We start from the raw sequence: 17,844 nt of genomic DNA on the forward strand, positions 1-17,844 counted from the left end.
ACAAGCTATTCACCCCCCTCTAGCAGCGTCAAGGTCCCAACAAAGCTGTCCAATACCGAACTCGAGTCGACTGTCTACAAAGAGTGTTGGGTAATGAAGGTTAAATTATGTACTTAATTATTACAAAATAAAAGTGTAGCTTGTTACATTGTTCGTATTATTATTTTTGTACTTGATCCTGTCTTTCGACGGTTCTGAAAGAGGTTATTAGTGAATTACTCATCGATAGGTCCGCGGGACCTCGGTCTTGGAGTAGGAGTCGCCGAAGGCTCCGAACTAAGTAAAATTGAAAGTCTCTTTTTTACTTATTTTTATTTTTGTGTTTAATTTTCCACTTTGAGTACTTTATTTTTTTAAAATTAAAATATTTTTTTTTCAAAACCATATAATTCACCTCCTCTCACGTGCATCTCGATCCAACATGAGTATCATATCACCTTATTTTTTTCAGGGCCTAAACTCCTCCGACTCAGATAGTCGGGGTCGAGATCCTCTAAACTGCGATAGTAGACTCCCTTTCGTATAAGGGTCAAGCTAGTACCATATTACCTTATCCTTTTCAGGACTTAAATTATTTCGACTCGGACGTAGTTGAGGTCGAGATTTTTCAGGTTGCGGTAGTGGACTCCCCTTTGTACAAGGATCGAGCAAGTACAATATCACCTTTTCCTTTTCAAAATCTAAACTCCCCCGACTCGGATATAGTCGGGGTCGAGATCTTCTAGGCTACAATACCAGACTCTCCTTAGTACAAGGGTTGAGTGAGTACCGTATTACCTTGTCCTTTTTAGGGCCCAAACTCCCTAGACTTAGACATAGTTGGGTTCGAGATCTTCTAGGCCGCTATAGCGGACTCCTCTTCGTACAGGGATTGAGTGAGTATCATATCGTCTTGTCTTTTTCAGAGCCCAAATTCTCCCGACTCGAATATATTTAGGGTCAATATCTTACAGTCTACGATAGAAAACTCCCTTTGTATAAAGGTCAAGTGAGTACCATATAGTTTTTCCATTTTTAAGGCCCAAACTCTCCTAATTAGGACACAGTAAGAATCGAGATTCTCTAGGCTACGGTAGCAGACTCCCCTTCATATAAGGGTCGAGCGAGTATCGTATTGACTTGTCATTTTTAGGGCTTAAACTCCTCTGACTCGGACATAGTTGGGGTCAAGATTTTCCAGGTCGTAGTAGCGAACTCCCCTTCGCATAAGTGTCAAACAAGTATCGTATCACCTTATCCTTGTTAGGGCTCAAATTCCCTCGTTTCGACCACCATATTCTCACCTCTCCGATGGTAGTAGAAAGCAACACAAATTTCATAAATTTTCATCATATTCCAAAGAAATTGTTACAAGGGATAAACATTAACTAGGTATATTTCAAAAGTAGTGACATCTTCATTAGAGATGTTTTCATTAATCTTCAAAAGGTTGATGATTGGGAGGGTGTTTTGGTTAGTCCTAGGAATATCGTACCGGTTCCACTGTACAAAAATTTTGTACAAGTGTGGAACCTTTCCTTAAATAACCTATTGTGTTCTTTAGAAATTAAATTAGGAATCGTAAATGGAACTTAACATTATTGATTCCAAATTTAACTTATCTGTTCTTAATGGTTTAGACTTGGATCGCAAGCGGAACTTAACACTATTGATCCAAACCCACCTACGTTATAAATTCAATTAAATATTAATTTCCAAAATTAGCTTCTAGGTTAAACATGGCGAGACACTAGACCTTCTTGGATATGGGAGCAACCACCACTTCCTAGACAAAGCCTTTTAGGGAAAGCTAATATTTAATTTCCTTATATAACTCTAGGTTTAACCAAAAAAAATAATCGAATCACAAATTTGAAAAATAAAGAAAAAACATAAACACGAATTACTAATTCGAAAAACTAGATCTAATGCCTCTTGTGTTTGGAATTAATACAAAAAAATAACTAGCATGATGCGAAAAATAATTGCTAATTATACCTTTTCTTTGCAAGCTAATAACCTCGAGATCTTCTGTCGTATTCCTCGCCTCACCTTGGACGTCGTGTGGGCGACGATCCTCCAAGATGAACACCACCTAAAGCCTTCTTCTCCTTCTAATTTTCGGCCACCACCACCACAAAAGAAAAGAGAGCAAAGGGAAAGGGAGAAGAGAGAGGGTCGGCCACACCAAGAGAACCACCAAGCAAAAGAATAAGAGTTGTTTTTCATGAGACCTCCTCACCCCTTCTTTTATATTACTTGCCCAAGGCAAATAAGGGAAGAATTTTTACAAAAATTAAAATCTTCCTCTAGTTTTTCCTTTTCCCTTTTATTTTTCCTTTTCTTTCCTCTTGATTGAATCAATCACCAAATCAATGATTTGTTTGATTTAATCTTGGCCGGCCCTTTGCTTGGGCACCAAGCAAGGGTGGCCAGCCACTTATAGGAAGAAATAATTTTTTTTTTATAAAATTTTACAAGAAGAAATCTTCTTATAAAATTTTACAAGCTCTCTTTCCTAAAATGGATGTTAAAAAGGAAAGTTTTAAAAATTAAAACCATGTTTTAAAATTTAAAACTTCTCTTCAAAAATTTTCTTTTTTTAACATGAATAGAAAATTTTAATTTTAAAACTTCTCTTCCTTTTTTTCTAAAACCATGAGGATGGTTAAAAAAGGAAAGTTTTAAAACTTTTAAAACTCTCTATTAAACTATGTGGCCTATTTGAATTTATTATGGGCGACCCCTACTTGCTTGGTCACCAAGCAAGAGGGTCAGCCCTCTTAAGGAGATAGTGGCCGGCCATTGCTTGGTCACCAAACAATGGGCCGACCTCCTTTCTTGGACACCAAGAAGGGCTTTTAATGAGTGGTTTATAAGGCACTAATGAGGATACGATAGGGACCTAGAGGAGAAATTAGTTTTGACCTTCCGATGAGCTTGAGTATCCCGTGTTCGCCCCGAACACACAACTCAAATTCATCAATAATAACTCATTCCACTAGAGAGTTATTGTTGCACTACCGCACCAATCCCAAATTACATTATGGGCTCCTTCTTATCATGAGTGTGTTAGTCTCCCTGTGTTTAAGATAACAAATGTTCACTAATTAAGTAAGTTACTAACAACTGACTTAATTAATATCTAAGTCCAAGAGTAGTACCACTCAACCTCATTGTCATGTCGGACTAAGTCCACCTACAGGGTTTAACATGACAATCTTTATAAGCTCCTCTTGGGGACATTCTCAACCTAGATAACTAGGACACAGTTTCCTTCTATAATCAACAACACACACTATAAGTAATATCATTTCCCAACTTATCGGGCCTATTGATTTATCAAGCTAAATCTCACCCTTTGATAAGTTAAAGAAATAAATACTAAATATATGTGCTTGTTATTATATTAGGATTAAGAGCACACACTTCCATAATAACTAAGGTCTAGTTCTTTTATTAAGTCAGTATAAAAAGAACTTACCTAAAATGATCCTACTCAATACGCTTAGAGTGCACTAGTGTAATTTATTAGTTAAGATAAACTAATACTTAATTACACTACGACTATACCAATGGTTTGTTCCTTTCCATCTTAGTCGTGAGCAACTGTTTATAATTTATAAAGAGTTGATAACATGATCTTCTGTGTGTGACACCACACACCATGTTATCTACTTTATAATTTAATTGAACAACTATATTCAACAAATAAATATAGACATTTGACTAATGTGATTCTTTTTTTCAAAAATAAATGTTTACAAAAGCTAGGCTTTTATTATACACTTTAACAATCTCCCACTTATACTAAAAGACTAAGCTGCCATATCTGCTGCCATACATCTGATTCTCATCCCTTTCACATGCCGATCAAAAGCTTTCGCCGGAAGGGCCTTAGTGAAAGGATCTGCCAGGTTATCCGCTGATGCAATCTTGGCGACGACAACTCCTCCTCGCTTGACGATGTCTCGTATCAGGTGGTACTTGCGCTCTATATGTTTACTCGCCTTATGGGCTCGTGGTTCCTTCGAGTTTGTAACTGCACCGCTATTATCACAATAAATTGTGATGATTTTGGGCAAACCAGGAATCATATCTAAGTCCATTAGAAAGTTCCTGAGCCATATTGCTTCTTTGGCTGCCTTAGAGGCTGCCACATACTCAGCTTTCATGGTTGAGTCTGAAACATATTTCTGCTTAACACTCCTCCATGCAATGGCTCCACCTCCTAAAGTAAACACATAGCCTGATGTAGACTTACTGTTGTCCCTATCTGATTGGAAATTCGAATCCATGTAACCCACAGGGAGCAAATCGTCTACTTGGTAAATTAGCATATAATATCTAGTCTTTCTCAGGTACTTCAATATATGCTTTACAACAGTTCAATGCCCTTATCCAGGGTTACTCTGATATCTGCTAGCAATGCCCACGATAAAACAAATATCAGGTCTCGTACACAACATTGCATACATAAGGCTTCCTACAGCTGAAGCATAAGGAACTGCCTTCATATCCTCTATCTCCTTTGATGTCTTCGGAGACATCTCTTTAGATAAGGCAACTCCATGTCTAAAAGGTAAGAAACCTTTCTTGGAATTCTGCATGCTAAAATGAGCAAGGATTGTATCTATATATAAAGCTTGAGATAGGCACAACATTCTTTTCTTGTGATCGCTTATAACTTTGATCCCAAGAATATGTGCACATTCTCCTAAGTCCTTCATATCAAATTATTTGGACAATCATACCCTTACGTCCGATAATACCTTGACATTGTTGCCAATTAAAAAAATATCATCTACGTATAGTACAAGAAATACCACCACATTTTCGTTACACTTCTTGTATACACAAGACTCATCCGGAAACTGAATAAATCCATATGACTGGATTACTTCATTAAACCGGATGTTCCAAGATCTCGAAGATTGTTTCAGTCCATAAATAGACCGATTGAGCTTACACACTAGATGTTCTTTGCCCTTTTCAATGAAACCCTCTGGTTACTTCATATGGATGTTTTCTTCAAGATTTCCATTAAGGAAAGCTGTCTTGACATCCATTTGCCAAACCTCATAATCCATATGAGCAGCAATGGATAAGAGTATCTGGATAGACTTTAGCATAGCTACCGGCGAAAAAGTTTCCTCATAATCGATTCTCTTTTTCTGAGTATACCCTTTCGCAACAAGCCTTGCCTTGAAGGTTTCTACCTTCCCGTCTGTTCCTCTTTTCCTTTTGTAGACCCACTTGCATCCAACGACTTTTACACCATCAGGTGGTTCTACAAGCTCCCAGACCTTATTAGAATACATAGATTCTATTTCAGAATTCATTGTCTTTTGCCAAGATACTGCATCTTTATCTTGGAGTGCTTCATCATATGTCCGGGGATCATGTTCATGTTTACCCGGGATCAAGTCCAAAGATTCTCCCAAAAATTTGAATCTCTCAGGTTGCCTCATAACCCTCCCACTACGACGAGACACTGTCTCTGGTTGTGTATCATGTGGGACACGTGTTGCAGTTTCTTGTGGTACTTCATCTTGTACTGTTGGTACTAAAGTAGACGTGTCCTCTCTTATTTCTTCTAGAACAATTTCACTCATGGGCTTATGGTTCATTACATAATCTTTTTCTAAAAATTGAGCATTGGTGCTAACAATGATCTTTTAATTTTTAGGATTATAAAACAAACCACCTTTCGTTCCCTTAGGATATCCCACAAACAGACAAACTTCTGTACATGATTCCAACTTGTCAGTATCTCCCTTCAGCACATGTGCTGGACTATCCCATATCCAGATATGATTAAGACTAGGCTTACGCCCATTCCATAATTTCATGGGAGTAGAAGGAACTGTTTTAGAAGGTACCATATTCAGAATGTACACTGCTATTTCTAGAGCATATCCCCAAAACGAATTTGGTAATTCTGAATAACTCATCATTGATCTAACCATCTCCATAAGAGTCCTATTTCTTCGTTCTGCCACACCATTCTGTTAGGGTGTACCAGGTGTAGACAATTGGGATTGAATCCCTACTTCTGATAAGTAATTCCTAAACTCTCCAAAGAGGTATTCGCCACCACGGTCAGACCGTAGTGTCTTGATACTTTTACTAAGACGTTTCTCCACATCAGCCCTATATTCTTTGAACTTGTCAAAGCATTCAGACTTGCGGCGCATCAGGTAAATGTATCCATTTCTTGAATAATTGTCTATAAAGGAGACAAAGTATTCATAACCACCTTTTGCCTGGATAGACATAGGACTATACAAATCAAAATGAACCAGTTCTAACGTATCTTTGGTTCTATACCTCTTGGCCTTAAAAGATCTCTTGGTCATTTTACCTTCCAAGCAAGATTCACAGGTTGGAAAGTTTTCCAACTCTAATGAACCCAAGAGTCCATCGGCTACAAGCCTTTGAATCCTACTTAAGTTAATATGACCAAGTCTTAGATGCCAAAAATACGTTTGGTTCATTTCCGAAGGTTCTTTTCTCTTATTAGAGTTAGAAAATGTGTTATTAATTTTCATATTTTGCTTTGTGGGAGAAATTGGGTTTAAAGTATATAAATTGCCAACCAATGCACCAGAACAGATAATCACCTTATTTCTCTTTATAACGACTTTGTTACTAAAGGAAACAGAATATCCATCCAAATACAGTTTAGAAACTAAAATTAAATTCTTTCTAAATTGGGTACATAAAGATAATTTCTTAAAATCAAACTTCTATTCCTATCAAAAGATAAGTAGACGTCTCCCACTGCAACATCCGCCACCTTAGTAGCATTGCCCATGTAGACATTTATCTCCTTCAAATAGTCGTCAGGTTTCCTGGAACCCCTGCAAAGAATTGCAGACATGATCAGTGGCTCTCGTATCTACATACCAGGTGCTGGTAGATAACACTGCTAAACATGTTTCAACTACTAGAGCATGAGATATACCTTTATTGTTCTTATTCCTACGAGGACAGTCCGCCTTCCAATGTCCTGACTGCTTGCAGATGAAGCACTTGTCCTTCGGCTTCTTCATCCCAGCTTTTTGTCCTGTACCCTGAGGTTTATTCACTCTCTTTGCTGAAAAGACCTGTTTCTTCTTCTTCTTGCCTTTCGACTTAGAAGTAGAACCATTTTCAGTATAGTGAATTTGAGAACTGTGACGAAATATACCTTTTGCTGCCTGTAGTTCTGTCAGAAGTTCCACCAACGTATACTCTCTTTTGTTGTTCATGTTATAGTTCAGGCGGAACTGCTCAAAACTTCTGGGCAGTGTTTGGAGAATTATATCGACCTGGGTTTCCTCATCGATTTCTCCTCCAAGGACTTGTATTTCATTTAGATAAGCCATCATTTTGAGGATATGATCCCTTATGGGTGTCCCCTCAGACATGGTGGCTGTCATTAACTTTCTCATTGCCTCTTGCCTAGCAGTCCGACTCTGGTGCCCAAAGAGTTCTTTGAGATTGTTCATTATATCATAAGCAGTTGGTAAATCTTGATGCTGATGTTGCAATACATTTGACATTGAAGCCAAAATGTAATATCGCGTCATCTCATCTGCTTTTACCCATTTCTTATGATACTCAATCTTCTCTGGGGTAGAGTCACCATTAGGTGTATCTGGGCATACCTCTGACAGTACAAACTTATAGCTTTCAACAGTTAAGACAATATCCAGGTTTCTTTTCCAATATATATAGTTTGGACCAGTAAGTCTATTCTCTTTTAGAATAATGGTCAGTGGGTTGAAAGTCATCCTAAGAATCACAAAATAAATTTTGATCAGGACTCTAAATTTAGAATAATATTGATTCCTCAAACAATACTATTTAAATTTACCAACACCTCAAAACACCGTGAATATTGCATGCCACGTTAGTGTGGACGTATACAAATTCAACATTTGTAAGAGGAGGGTGTAACCCATTAATTTTTTTATCTTGTCATCCTAACTTTATGACAAATAAAATTAATAGTTGGTTTTCCTTTGGTCACACAAAACAATAGCAGTGACTCCGTTGGGGAGGATACTATTGAATGCGTCTAAGTGTATACCATTACTTGATACATAGTCCATTAAATAGGATTGTGCCCCTTCAGTTGGAGAAGATCACACACTCCTAAATAATTTCCTATAACCATCCATAAAGGAAGTTTGATCTAACGATCTGCAACAAACTCATCCGTTGTGGAGGGAGGCACTCAGAGCCAACACGCAAGCTTGTTGCATCACTTACAAACCAGTAATGGAGACCGTTGAATTTATTAAAATCCCTCTCCCACTTAGTTATTTAAAAATGAGAATTTTAACCTATGCTAACATATCATGCACACATACATCACAGTAAATAAAAGCAATAAATTTGGAAATTAATTTCCCAACTATTATGGTCTTTTCCATCACTGTCTTCAGTATGCTCCAACCCTAACTGCTGCCATCTTTAGTCACCGCCATCGGGTTGAGTTGTCGCATCTATCTTGATTCTTATTCCGTTGCGTCTCTGGTCCTCCAATAGCACCACGCCTCGGAAAGATACGATCCGTGACAAATATAGAATTTTACATATATCGGTCCTATATTCCAAAAAGGAATGTACATGTATTCTAGATCGAACAAAAAATAAAATTCTAAAAATAATATAGCTCATGCTGTATTTGATACATACAATCATGCACACAAAAATAATGCCCTTGACATATCCAAGGGTCCAATCACACACAATATCTATATGTCATAATAGTTGGAGTCTGCAACCACAAAGTTAGCACATCCTACTATTATCCTGCCTAAATTATGTATGGCATGTGCATAATTAATTTGAAAACCAAAACACACAGAGGCAAACCCTAGCTCTGATATCAATTGTTAGTTAGTCCTAGGAATATCGTACCGGTTCCACTGTAAAAAAATTTTATACAAGTGTCGAACCTTTCCTTAAATAATCTATTGTGTTCTTTAGAAGTTAAATTAGGAATCGCAAACGGAACTTAACATTATTGATTCCAAATTTAACTTATCTGTTCTTAATGGTTTAGACTTGGATTGCAAGTGGAACTTAACACTATTGATCCAAACCCACCTACGTTATAAATTCAATTAAATATTAATTTCCCAAATTGGCTTCCAGGTTAAACATGGAGAGGCACTAGGCCTTCTTGGATATGGGAGCAACCACCACTTCCTAGACAAAGCCTTTTAGGGAAAGCTAATATTTAATTTCCTTATATAACTCTAGGTTTAACCAAAAGGAATAATAGAATCACAAATTATAAAAATAAAGAAAAAACACAAACACGAATTACTAATTCAAAAAACTAGATCTAATGCCTCTTGTGTTTGGAATTCATACAAAGAAAAATAGCTAGCATGATGCGGAAAACAATTGCTAATTATACCTTTTCTTTGCAAGCTAATAACCTTGAGATCTTCTGCCGTATTCCTCGCCTCACCTTAGACGTCGTGTGGGTGATGATCCTCCAAGATGAACACCACCCAAAGCCTTCTTCTCCTTCTTCTAATTTTCGGCCACCACCACCACAAAAGAAAAGAGAGCAAAGGGAAAGGGAGAAGTGAGAGAGCCAACCACACCAAGAGAACCACCAAGCAAAAGAATAAGAGTTGTTTTTCATGAGGCCTCCTCATCTCTTCTTTTATATTACTTGCCCAAGGCAAATAAGGGAAGAATTTTTACAAAAATTAAAATCTTCCTCTAGTTTTTCCTTTTCCCTTTTATTTTCCCTTTTCTTTCCTCTTGATTGATTCAATCACCAAATCAATGATTTGTTTGATTTAATCTTGGCCGGCCCCTTGCTTGGGCACCAAGCAAAGGTGGCCAGCCACTTATAGGAAGAAATAAAAAAAAATTATAAAATTTTACAAGAAGAAATCCTCTTATAAAATTTTACAAGCTCTCTTTCCTAAAATGGATGTTAAAAAGGAAAGTTTTAAAAATTAAAACCATATTTTAAAATTTAAAACTTCTCTTCAAAAATTTCCTTTTTTAACATGAATAGAAAATTTTAATTTTAAAACTTCTCTTCCTTTTTTTCTAAAACCATGAGGATGGTTAAAAAGGGAAAGTTTTAAAACTTTTAAAACTTTCTATTAAACTATGTGGCCTAATTCAAATAAGGAAAGTTTTCAAAATTAAAATATCTCTTTTAAAACTTATAGTTTTCTACAAAGAGAAGATTTTAAAAAATTCAAAACACCCCTCCTATTTGAATTTATTATGGCCGGCCCCTACTTGCTTGGTCACCAAGCAAGAGGGTCAGCCCTCTTAAGGAGATGGTGGCCGACCATTGCTTGGTCACCAAGCAATGGGCCGACCTCCTTTCTTGGACACCAAGAAGGGCTTTTAATGAGTGGTTTATAAGGCACTAATGAGGCTACGATAGGGACCTAGAGGAGAAATTGGTTTTGGCCTTCCGATGAGCTTGAGTATCCCGTGTTCACCCCGAACACACAACTCAAGTTCATCAACAATAACTCATTCCACTAGAGAGTTATTGTTGCACTACCGCACCAATCCCAAATTACATTATGAGCTCCTTCTTATCATGAGTGTGTTAGTCTCCCTGTGTTTAAGATAACAAATGTCCACTAATTAAGTAAGTTACTGACAACTCACTTAATTAATATCTAAGTCCAAGAGTAGTACCACTCAACCTCATTGTCATGTCGGACTAAGTCCACCTACAGGGTTTAACATGACAATCCTTATGAGCTCCTCTTGGGGACATTCTCAACCTAGATAATTAGGACACAGTTTCCTTCTATAATCAACAACACACACTATAAGTAATATCATTTCCCAACTTATCAGGCCTATTAATTTATCAAGCTAAATCTCACCCTTTGATAAGTTAAAGAAATAAATACTAAATATATATGTTTGTTATTATATTAGGATTAATAACACACACTTTCATAATAACTAAGGTCTAGTTCTTTTATTAAGTCAGTATAAAAAGAACTTACCTAAAATGATCCTACTCAATACGCTTAGAGTGTACTAGTGTAATTTATTAGTTAAGATAAACTAATACTTAATTACACTACGACTATACCAATGGTTTGTTCCTTTCCATCTTAGTCGTGAGCAACTGTTTATAATTTATAAAAAGCTGATAACATGATCTTCTATGTGTGACACCACACACCATGTTATCTATTTTATAATTTAATTGAACAGCTATATTCAACAAATAAATATAGACATTTGACCAATGTGATTCTTTTATTTCAAAAATAAATGTTTACAAAAGCTAGGCTTTTAGTATACACTATAACAGTTGGGGGGGTCGGTGGAAAACTTCCCATTCTCCACCAGCTGCTTAAGGGTACCATTAATTTCATGTTGCACCATTCGGACGAGGCGGGTGTTGACTATATCATAGAACTCTTCTAATCGTAGGAATTCTTTCTTCCTAGTGGGTCAATGCTGATCCTCTCCCACTTGATACTCCTCAAGCTCAGACACATTGCCCTCCAACTGGTCTTTCTAGGTTTCAAGTGTCACCATGGAATCTCGCAGTTCTGCCAAGGAAGCCTCTTGGCCCTGTCCCTCAGCTCACACATCCTCGACTGCGATAAGGGCAGCCTCCAAGTCACGTCATTGGGCTTCCGCTGACTTGACCTCCCCTCTAGTGGCTCCCAGTTCCATTTTCATTAGAAGCCCAAGCTCCCTCTGGCTGGCCTCCAAATCAACCTAAATGGACACCCCCTTACTTGTGGCGACTTTCAATTCCGTTTGATGGTCAGCTGCAGTAGCCATCAACGTGTCTATCTCCACTTACAGCTGACTTACATTGTGCTCCAAGCTAATCCTTTTCGTCGTCGTCTCCGCTATCCCGCTCTTCAGTGGGGTGAACATTGCCTGGTCAAAAGCGGGGCCAGCTTGTTGTCGCTTTAGACTATCCACTTTGGATTACTCATTGATTATTTTCTCCTGAGCCAAAGTGAAAGCTTCCTGAGAAGGGACTGTGGCTAACTGGGTCTCCAGTTCAACCATACGGGTCTACATATCTCACCAGCCCTATCTGATGTCGAGATATCGTTGGTCGAATATCATTAGTTGGGACATGTGCTTAGCCCCATCCAACAAAATTTCCTCAGCCAAAGCCCGAATCCACTTCTTCACTATTCTTCCATATGAGGGCCGCTTGACTATAGAGAGTGAGATCCATCTTGTGTTCTTCTTGAACTGGGTCTTGGGATAGTTCCATTGCGAAGGGGATGCCTTCTTCACTTGGCAAATCCTCCTAACAACCCACATGACTTGGACCCATGGGAGCATGTGAGAGACCTGGCCCTATATAGGCAATTTCTGATTCGGCAAGGGATAGGAAAACTAGGGTTCTCGAAGATGATGGAAGGTGCACCAAGGGGAGATCGGCCACAACTAAGCAGCTCTCTGACTCAGCTAGACGTTTGGTGGCTGAATTAGAGAATGGATTAGTGGACCTAGGATTTGGCTGGGACTTGTGCGGAGGCGGATGGGCCTAAGTGGTCAACAGAGGGTCTTGATGGGTGACGTCTCTTCCTCAAAATTCTAAGAGGGTCCTCCGATTCTGTAGACAAAGTCGATCTCAAGATGCTGAATCGATAAGCAAGAGACCTCCTCAACACTCCCGTCAGGCTTAGCACTCTCACCACCGATTGGGGAGCCATCTCTGTTAGGGTTGTAGCCAGAGTTGTGGGTGCTCCTTCCTTGGGTGCCGCCTTGGTAAGATCAACGATGGATACTCTGCATGCCTCCAGTTCTGGCGCAGTGAGTTTCATCACCTTGCTCAGTAATGCCTTCATCATTGTGTCAGTTGTAGAAAATAACATACCTTCAGTTAGATATCAAAACTTGTGATGATGAGAGTTCTTACCAAACGAAATGTTGAGGGGAGTTGATCTCAAGTTTAGCCTGAACATATACAGTGATCCCTCCTCGATTAAGGAATTGCTATTGAATTGCAAGCCCAATAGCTTCTAGAATACACTAAAGTAGCTCTGCTCCAACTGGTAATCTTTTAAAGTCGGGGGTGGGGCTATTCTCACTGCCAATGGGTTACTCAAGAAATGGAACCTGAGAGTTTGACGAAGAAGAATTGGGGGGGGGGGGGGGGGTTATCCCTTGTCAGATGAAGGAAGCTCTTTGATCAGGTTAATCCTAAATCGGGAGGAAAAGAGGAAAACTCCATCCTCCATCTTCTTCAGGTAAAAGAAAAAAATGAAAGAAGTGAATAGAAAGTGGAATATGATACAAATGAAAAAGAATTACCACCTCAGTTAAGATGTGTAAGGAATTGGGGGCTAAGCTATGATAATGAGATACGAAAATACTACGGTACTTCTGTTAGTCATGTGCGGTCGACAAAAGGGGATGAATTGCTTGAAAATACAAATATACCATTCTCAAAGTTTTTGACTTTAGCTATACAACAATTTAATAAATAAAACTAAACTGTATAAAAATAAAAGACGCTACTAATTTTACTTGGTTACAATCGGGGAGGTTATTAATTTAAGATAAATGAAGCATACTAAAATTCTCCTTTCATTGTATACGGAGGAACCTCTTGCAAGCGTTAAAAGTACAGAAAATGTAAACTGAATAAATAATTCAAAATACAGAAAGTGTTGTGTTAAATCTTGATCACAAGGGCTCCGGGCTCCTTTTATAGGCTCACTGGTCGAAGTGGTGATTTGATGACATGGCACGATACAGACGCTTGAACCCAATATGAGCACCTCTTGTTGGTCGCCTAGTTGGCTGTCTCAATCCGCTTTGCAACGATAAAGGGATAAGTATTTATCCACTCCCGGGCATCCAGACTGCTGCTGACGTGGACCCGGAGTTGATCCACTATGACGAGGAGTCCTTTCAGCACCAAAGTGGATTAGGTGCCCAGACCAATCAGCTATGTGCTAACTGCCTAGTGCCTTCTCCAGTCGCTAGCTACTTCTCCGATGGCTTGGGTGATCCTCTGGCCTTCCAGAGTTGAGCTCATCCAAACTCAATTCCGGCCTTCTTCTCTCGAGCAGACTTCCGCTCCGGCTTCTTGTCCCTTGGAAGTGTTGTGCGCATCCTTCTCGCTTCACCGGTATACTCTTCCATAGTTTCTTGTCCCTCGGATGCACCAAGCCCGTCGACTCGATTCCTGTGTCATCCTTCTCGTTTGTTGTATCTTTCGCTTGACTTCTTATATTCCTAAATTCCTGCACAGTTAGACACAAGGATCAAAATACCACAAGACCTAATTTAACTCAGTTGATCACATCAAAACTTACCCGAGGTACTTACAACTTTGTTGAAAAAACTAGGATAGGGTGTTAGATTTTGAGGGATGTCCTAAGGTAATCATCTTACGATTTTTATTAAATATAGATTAACTATTTGAGTGCATATTATATGTTTGATTATCTTAAGCTCATTTACTGAATGTCCACAATACAATTCATAACATGAGAAAAATTATGATTGGATCGCAACTAGTGATTATCTCTACATGTGTAATTATGAATGTATTGGAATTTCCTTAGTCATCGAATTGATGCATTTGAACATTATCAATTATGTAAGACTAGCATGGGTTATACTTCTTGGTTCGCCAAGCAATTGTTTTCTCACTAGCTGAAGACATTATGATGTTGAAAGTTAAGCGTGGATGCTAGTTATGGTAACTAGTTCATTGGAGTGACTTGTTGTAAGACTTCATATGATTATCTATATATATGGATATATCTGTAAAGCTTTTACTACAACTCGAGTGCAAGTTTCTTTCGACTTGAGGTATACAAGTCATCTTGGTCATGTAGACTTATACTTTGACATCTTAAGCAAGCACCTCATTGAGGTGTGGATATGGGATGATTGAGTATAAGTCAAAATGTCTAAAGATGTTTGGATAGCTTATAGAGGATTCATTGCTCATTGCAAGGAGACATATACCCTATGGTCACTCGTTAGGATTATTACTCAAAGTCTTTGGTCAAAGCATCACGTGTTAAGAGTACGAGGCTCTTATACACATGTACGAGTAATTTTAATCCATAGAACGAGGAAGTATTACTTGGGCTAGGTGTGACATAGTCAGTCTAGTGGGGGCAGACACATGGACCATGCCTTGAACCAAGTGGGTATAAGACGAGTGAAAGGTGTGGGACCGTTGCGGCCGGCTAGGAGGGGGTTGGATATCCTGCAAACATAAAAAGACAAACCCTCCTCAAACTCTTTAAGCTAACACTTGCATATATAAAGTAAGCTGATAAATTAAAAGCATAAAAAAAAGCGAGGCACAAAAGGTTTACTTGGTTACAACCAATGTGGTTGTTAATCCAAGGAAGATTAAGCTCACTAAAAATCTCCTTCAGGAGGAGAAACCTCGTACAACAATGTAGCGCAGAAAACAGAAGCTTAGACTAAAAGAGAGCGTACAAGCACTGGATTTACAATCAGTGAGTTCGTTGAAAAGCTTCTGGACCAAGACTATATTTATAGCCTTGGTCGGGGCGCCTGGAAGGGTTCCGGGAGCCCTGAGGGGGATAAAACTTATCCCCCAACGATCAGATCGCGTAAATCGCGATCCTGGTCAAAATCAGGGTCCGGGCGCCCCGGATGGCTCCGGGCGCCCCGGACTGTTCCGGGCGCCCCGGAGCCCAAAGTCAACAGCGTTGACTTTTTCGTCTGGGACCTCTTCTGTGGTTCAGTCCCTCCTCGGTCCGGTTCTTCTCCTCCGGATCCGCTCGCTTGGGGTGATCTCTGCCATCCGGAACCCAACTTCCGGTCTTCTCAAGCAGCCTTCCGCTCCAGCTTCTCGTCCATCGGAATCGCTGCGTGTTTCCTTCTCGTCCACCAGCGTACTCATCTGCAGTCTTCGTCCCTCGGTCGCACCGCGTGCCGACCTTCTCGATAGCTGCGTCTCTTGCTCCCCGAGCAATTTTCCACTCCGGCTTTCGTCCCTCGGAACCACCGCACGCTTCCTTCTCGTCCACTGGGGTACTCTTACGCAGCGCCTCGTCCCTCGGACGCACCGCGTGCCGTCCTTCTCGCTAGCTGCGTCTTCCGCTCGAGTACCTGTGCTCCTAAGCTCCTGTACACTTAGACACAAGGTTAGAAATAACGTAGGACCTAACTTAACTTGTTGATCACACCAAAACAACCTTGGGGTTCCAACAATCTCCCCCTTTTTGGTGTGATCAACCCAAGTTAAGCTAGGGTCAAAACTAGATATAAAATTAAAACAAGTTATTGCAATAATGTGCAACAAGATAGAAAAAATTAAATATCAAAAAAAAAATTAATTTTCAATTTGTACCTCCCCCTAGACTTATACTTTCCTTCTCCCCCTTTGATCACAAAAAAAATGGGGTTCTAAGCAAGATCTAAAGGTTAATATAATGAAAATATATCTTAATGATCTTCAAGGAAAATATTTCCAAGTCAAGGAAAATTTCTAAGTCAAGAAATAACTTTTGAAAAAAAACTTCTAAGTATTCGTCATCAATAATTAAAAACTTTCTAAGCCGAAAAATTTATTGAAGAAAATTTAAGAGAATTGATAACATTAAAAGAAATTTTCTATGTATTTATTTATTTTATATATTCTAATGCTTTTATCAGAAAATTTTAAATTTCCATTTTAATTTATCATAATTTCTTAACTTTGAAGCAAGAAATTTTAAGCATGTAGAAATTTGTGCAAATTGTAACATGTCATTTTCTATTGTATTTTGAATTCCTAATTTGCAAAGATATTTCGATAATATAAACTTGATAAAGTTTTTCGACAATACTTCTGATTTGCAAACTTCGTTCGACAAAATATTTTGTAATTTACAAAAGTATTTTGACAACATAAATTTGTAACAATCTGTGGATAATAGATTTACCACTCCGAAAAACTCTTTCGATAATATCTCTAATTTGCAAACTTTGTTCGAAAAAATATTTCATAATTTGCAAGATTCTTTTGTCAGATCATTTTGCGATTCGAAAAACTCTTTCAACGAGATAATTTGTACTTCGGAAAAAATTTTAGATCTGGAAAAAGTTTTCAAAAAATTACTTTGTGATTCGCAAGAATCTTTCGTCAAAACATTTTGTAATTCGAAAAATTCTTTCGATGATTCAATTTTTGATTCGCAAAAATCTTCAGGTAATTTGATTAATTGAACCAGTTGTTGAGAGGTTCGAGTCCATACCTTACTTACCTCGTCGGCCGTTGGTTCTCCCCCTCTTGAATTACTTTCTTCCGAAGATTCTCCCCCTTCATTGATGTTGGGGCTGTCTTGGTAACTTTTTCGGTCTCGGATTCTGATGATGGCTCGATGTCTATTGAGGGGACGACTTCAATCGGTTCTTCATAGAGTTTTAAGAACTTTTCCCAAAGTTCTTTTGAGCTGTTGTATTCGCCGATTCTTTTGAGATCTTCAGTTGGTATTGCGCTTAGAATGTGAAATTATGCTCGACCGTTTGCCATAAACTCGTCGCGTTGCTTCTCGTTCCAGAGGCGTATGTCGATCTTTTCTCCGTTTGCTTTCTTTGGTGCTTCATAACCAGATTTCATTATTAAAGAAATACCAATATCAGAGTTAAGAAATACCTTCATTTGTTGCTCCCAAGAAGCAAGCTCCCCCTTGAATGCTAGTGGGTAGTCGCTAGCTCCGACCATCATTTTGTTGCTTCAGACGGCGGTTAGTCCTTCTGAGGCGTACTCGGCTCTGATACCACTTGTGGGACTGTTGCGGCCGGCTAGGAGGGGGTTGGATATCCTGCAAACATAAAAAGACAAACCCTCCTCGAACTCTTTAAGCTAACACTTGCATATATAAAGTAAGCTGATAAATT

Source organism: Zingiber officinale, chromosome 7B, assembly GCF_018446385.1.
Source record: "Zingiber officinale cultivar Zhangliang chromosome 7B, Zo_v1.1, whole genome shotgun sequence".
Taxonomy (NCBI): Eukaryota; Viridiplantae; Streptophyta; class Magnoliopsida; order Zingiberales; family Zingiberaceae; genus Zingiber; species Zingiber officinale.